The 6,152-nt window shown below is 37.1% G+C and overlaps 1 pseudogene; it reads right to left on the bottom strand.

The window, feature by feature from the left end:
- Positions 1–1,272: 1,272 nt before the first annotated feature.
- Positions 1,273–5,778, bottom strand: LOC138943022 (uncharacterized; annotated as a pseudogene).
- Between the last annotated feature and the right edge of the window lie 374 nt (positions 5,779–6,152).

Here is a 6,152-nt window from a genome sequence, read left to right as displayed (position 1 = left end):
TTGCGTAGCGTTTTTCAATTATATTTAAACTTAGTTTTTTTTAGTAAAACTATTTTTATTATATAAATCGAACTCTCGCAACATTCAACATGAAAAGTAATAGGATGGCTAAAAAATGAAAACTTTACAAAATATTTTAAAATTGATTTAATTTTATATAAACTATGAAATATCTCATAAAATATTCATTTTTTGATAATTTCATCTCAATACTTATGGTATAAAGAAAACATATAAAGAATACAATGGTATAAAGAAAACAAACAGTTATATTAAAAAAAAAAATATGTAGCTGCTAGTATACTTTTTTTAACAACTATGTGTTTTTTTGCACTAATTTATTTCTCTCATTATTTTGTGCATAAGTAGATGTAAGATTATCGAAAAAAATGAATATTTTATAAGATATATTTCATAATTTATAAAATTATATCAAAATTATAAAATATCTCGTAACGTTTCTATTTTTTAGCCAGTTTATAACTATTTATGTTGAATATTGCGAGGATTTGATTTACATAATAAAGGTAGGTTCATAAAAAGAACTAGATTGACCTCTAAATATCTTTGAAAAACACCGAACAAAACGATATTTCCCCCCTTCCAAACCTTTTACAACTTTTATATAGAACATTTTTCCTGAAAATGTTTTATTTATTATTTTTCTGATAAAATTTATTTTTATGATAATCCACTGTATCAAATAAAATACGTATATATATATATAGACGTATTATTTATGTTTGCATACGTGTATATAAATATAAGAAATGTATATGACGCATGCAGATATGTGTGCATAATACCTATATATTCTCGATATTATAATGTAGCTTTATATAAGTTACAATCTAATTCAGTTTATTTTTTCCAATCGATATAATCGAAAAATAAAAATGTATTATTTCAAAATTATGTGCGTGTATGTACACACACAGAATATACATTATATGTATAATATATATATATATATAATATATATTTTTTTTTATCGTATAGGTAAATGTTTATGTATTGTAATAAAGATTTACAATACATTGTTTGTCTCGATTGTAACAGAGTAATGTATTTTTACAATATTCTAAATATTTAAAACATAGAATGGACCCCTTCCCGTCCATTCTCGTGAGAACGCAACCAATATGTTTTTCGTCTCTCCGATTATAATTTGCAATCGAGATTGATGCCGCTTTTTCTGGTCAGTTGTAAAATATAGATTTTTCAAGTCTATATTTGTAGCATAGATTTTTTTTAATACAAAATTATTTTTTATTATTTTGGAAAAGGCGAGAGTTTATTGCTTTCTAGAATTGTATAGAAATGTTCTCTAATGCATTTTACATTTTTGGAGTATTTTTCCACGCAAGGATTGCCTCCTAAGGCTATAGTCGTGGCGAAGGCGGCAGCAAAAATTCCACAACATATACCATCAGGTTGTGTTTGAACCTTTTCAAAAATTATGTCACTCGAGCTTATTGTTGGATAACGAAGATGTATATAATTTTTTTCTTTAGCGACCAATTTATCGTATGTACAGCCAGGTAAACTATCGTACACGCGAAGTTTGGTGCCCTCAAAGAAAATACATCTCCAATGATTACTGCAATTCCCTCCAATTATTTGTAAGCTATTATCACTACGACTAGCTTTAATCATGTGAGGATATTCTAAATAAAGCACACTTTGCGTTTCGAAATGAGAAGTTTCTCTTATGATACGCAAAAATAGATCCAACGATTCATCGTTTAATTGACTTGTCATACGCAAGACATTATCCTTTACCAAATAAAGATGAGCAATTGTGTTTAACAGTTTTTAATTTCTTTTTATATCGTCTTCAGATATATCTCGCTCGTTACTAGAATAACTTGTGATAATGCTATCATCATCTTCTTCTTTATTCAGAGCAATATCAGCAGTATCAGTAATTTTTGTTTCTATTAACGAAACGTTCGGTTTGAATTGTTTGCTCTCTTGTATGCCATTTTCGCTTTCTACTATATTTCGTTTCTTTGTTCGACTCATTGTCACTATTTTTTTTGCTGCTTCTTCTTTAGCTTCTATAATATATCTTGGATCTCTGGCATATGCCTATTATGACGACTATCCAAGATTTCTGGAAGCATGCATTCGTTATAGAAACGTGTTAAGTAAGGTAGCATTTGATTTCTCCAAAAGATATTGTCTGCATCAATGCGCAATATTTTCATGCTTTGTGGAGTCCAAACAGCAAAAATACAATATTCTCGCCGTGTTATGTTCAACTGACCTTGAACTTGATAAAAATATCGATGATTTCTATTCATTTTGTGTGGATCTTTTTTATCAAAGATACCTTTCAAAGAAGGTAATGTTTCTACAGCTGTTTCTGCTGTCAAATGCTCAGCTGATAGAGGACATTTTATTTCCACTAGACCATTTTCGTCAATAATTCCGTCAGGAGAAGCACTCAAGCACGGATTTTCAGTATCAATAAATAATCCGCAACGTTTTATTTCTTTATTTAATTTTTCAGCCAATTAGTCTCTTGCTACTTTTTCGTTTTCGCGACCATATTTTAGGGCTGCGGTATCAATAAACGATGGATATAAAATGGCTTTTAATGTTGCTGCGCAAGACGTTGTCGGTCTCATGCGACATACAGTTCCAAAATTGGATGCGGTCAACATTTCTCGTCTCAATGATAACCATAATTCCGAGTCACTTTGGTTCCTCGTATCGAATTCAATTTTCTTCCAGTTTCTCGCATTTTCGGACAACTTTTCTAAATGATTTTGCCGAAGTTGCTCAAATACATCAGATGGAAGATCTGGTTTTTGAGACTGCGGACCATAATAACAATCTGTTCCTGTCTCTCGTTTGAAATTTGTTTGCCTTCCTTGCACTTCTCGAGATTCTCTGGTTTTCGCAATTTTTTTTGTCGATTCTTTTCTACATTCTCAACAATAGGTGGAACAGTTTTATCCATGCTCTTATGTAATTCTGTAAGTACTTGTTGCGTATTAAATTGCACAGCTGCTGCCGCAACTCTGGCATTGTAAGAGCCTCGCTTACCAAAATGAATGCGCTTTCCACCAATTTCTTTGCAGATTATCGAATTAAATGATTCTGCAGGATTATTAGTTAAATTCAGCAATAAGCTGTCGGAATAACCGCTTAGATATGTGATAGCGCTTTCTATTTTTTGATACAGGCCATGTATTTTCAACAATGGAACATAATTTTTGTTCGTTTTATTATCCTTCTCTTCGCATATACCGCGTGCTTCGGATCGCTTATGTTCGCCAAAAACATGGCTAGGAATGTTCAATATGTATATCTTTCTGCAATTCCATAGCCTTACAATGTTGAAGTGTTTGTTGATCTTTTCTTCGTAGCTCGGCTGCTGTTTCTACTTCTTTTCTGATGTTTTTCATGTTTTTCACAACATTTCGCAATTCTGTAAAGCCACGCTGCCTCTGCGTTTTTGACTGAGTCATCTCTGCCACAGCTTTGAGCTTTTTACATAAATTGCGAAGTAAATGATTTGTGCATTCTACTTTTTTTACTGTGACCATCTGTTCACTATATGGTCTGTTATCAATAATGGTCTGATAAACGTTACTGTCACCGTCGGCAATAACTGTTTTATAAATCAGCCCATGCATTTCGAGGCTATAATTAAAACCTTCCGCGATGGCATCGCTCTCCATCCTTGTGGAGCTTTCGTTACGATTAAAATTTTTATAGCATTTGTGAGCTTTTGATTCGATACCTTTTCGTTCTGCCATATCACATACTGCACAAAATTTATTGCGGACACCAACAAAGAGAATCTTTTTCGTACGGTAACCAATTATGGCTCCAATACCGGAAGGAGAATTGTAGGCATTGCCATACGATCTCTTCATCCAACTACAATCCGCTACAACTGTTATATACGGAATACCGTTTATAACTTCGTTTCTTTCAAGAGCGAGTTGTTTTTCAACTTCGCCAGCCTTTTTCATACTTTCTATTGCTGTTTTTTGAAAAGCATCGACTAACTTTTCTCTATTTTCTATGTACCTTGGCTCGGTCATACAAGGAATATTGATGGCTGTACACTGCTCATTCAGCTTGTAACGCGGTCACCTCGCTCGACGCTCGGATCGGCTCGTCGGTGTCAGGGTTCGAGAGGAGGGGAGACTCAAGCTTACGAAACACAATAGAAGTAGAAAAGATAGTTTATTTAAATAAAGATATGTACAAGGTAGCGTGCACGGCCAAGCGATGTTGGTCAGCGTGCGGTCGGCAGAAAGCTGCTGTCAGGCGCGGGTGTGCAAAGCGGTACGCGACGAGAAACGCAAGGCGGTACGCGGCGAGAAACGCAAAGCGGTACGCGGCGAGAAACGCGGCTTAATCGCGATGGTGCGGCTTTATTTACAGACGAGCTTAAGATTACGGCGCGGTTATAACTAGCAGGCTCTTAGGTCTAGCGGCTTATTTCTAGCGGACTTATTATTAACAGGCTTTTACTACGACGCGGTTAGAACTAGCGGACTTATGGCTAACGGTCTTAAGGCTACGACGCGATATCTACAGGTGGCTTATTACTACGGTTAGGCTAGGTAGGTGGGTATTGCCGACAGGCCCGAGTGTCACGTCGGGTCCGGCCTTGGCAACGGAGACCGGCGAAACCCGGTAGGGCTGAGCGAAACCTCAGCCCGGGTAGGTGCTAGGAGCCGGCGAAACCCGACAGGGCTAAGAGAAACCTTAGCCCGAGGAGCGGTGACAGGAGCCGGCGAAACCCGACAGGGCTAAGAGAAACCTTAGCCCGAGGAGCGGTGACAGGAGCCGGCGAAACCCGACAGGGCTAAGAGAAACCTTAGCCCGAGGAGGTAGTAGGCACTGGTCAGGTCGGTGTCGGGAGCTGGATGTCGGGATAGGATCTAGTCCTGATGCCTCGGCCGGCCGGGCTTATATACCCGGCCGGGGCCTCCCACTATACCGTCGGCCGGGAGTGGGGTCGATTCCGCGTGGGGAACCGTGAGAGAGATACGGCGTGTCGAGAGCGAGAGCGCATGCCCGGCGAGATAGCGCGCCTAGTGTGAGTGGGATGGTGCGTGTGGCATGCGTGCGAGCGAGAGAGCGTGCGCGGTGGTTGTGCGAGCGGGATAGGTAGAGTAGGGTAGAGTAAGCGAGGCAGATATGTTATTGTATGTACATATGTATATTTCGCCGTAGTAACGGCCCTGCCGTTACAAGCTGAGCATAACCAATTCTTACTATAACAGTTCCTGTTACAGCAGCTATATTAATGTCCATTATTTTCTGCTCTTCGGGTTCCGACCAGAAGTCGGCTTCAGTATGGCATATTTGGCACTTGAAGTACATACGCGTTTTTAACCCTTTGTCAGAAGTGTGGGTGAGTTTCCAATCTTCAAATCGGCACTCTATTCCTCGCATGTGGTTATTAAATGTTCTGTGGATTTCTTTCCACATATGAGAAAGATCGACAATGCGACGGCCTTGAGGCATGCTTTCCTGGATACGATTTGTATCCAGAGGGCCATTACCGATAACAAAATAATTGTCATCTTCGCAAAATTCGACATTTTGACTACACGTACCTGTATTTGAATTTAACTCCAGGCATTGTATCGTGGGTACTAACGATTGGATATTAACTTTCGAATCCATCGTATCGGATAATAATTCCACCGATTTCTGATAACCGATGGATTCGTTGTTAGTATTCTTAGACGTGCTATTCCTGGAGTCATTTTCCTCTTGTCTCTCCAGCTTCAGCATCTGTCGCCTGCAAAAAAAAATTATGTTAAAATATTGTTAAAAAAATAAGATGGGTCAGTTATTATATCATTATATATAATCAAGAAAAAAGTAAAATTTCTAAAAAATAAATGCGGTCTCTTGTTTATAAATCTATATCTAATTGAAAACTATATTATATTATACAATAGATAATGTTTTACAACATAAATGTCTTATTTTTTATAATAACCAGAGGACACATATACCATATAAACCGTATCTGGTGTGAAGAACAACCAGTTCACGAATAGATGCTTTCTGGTATAAAATATCTTTTTTAAAAAACCAGAACGCACATGCAAATCATTCTGGGAGAAGATATTTTTTATAAGCAATTAGCAGACGAATATATCGTCTCT

Source organism: Polyergus mexicanus, unplaced genomic scaffold (genome assembly GCF_030449975.1).
Source record: "Polyergus mexicanus isolate NDT 795.1 unplaced genomic scaffold, iyPolMexi1.0 SCAF_24, whole genome shotgun sequence".
Taxonomy (NCBI): Eukaryota; Metazoa; Arthropoda; class Insecta; order Hymenoptera; family Formicidae; genus Polyergus; species Polyergus mexicanus.
Note: the sequence above shows the minus strand (reverse complement) of the source record. Positions and strands in the feature narration are given on the sequence as shown.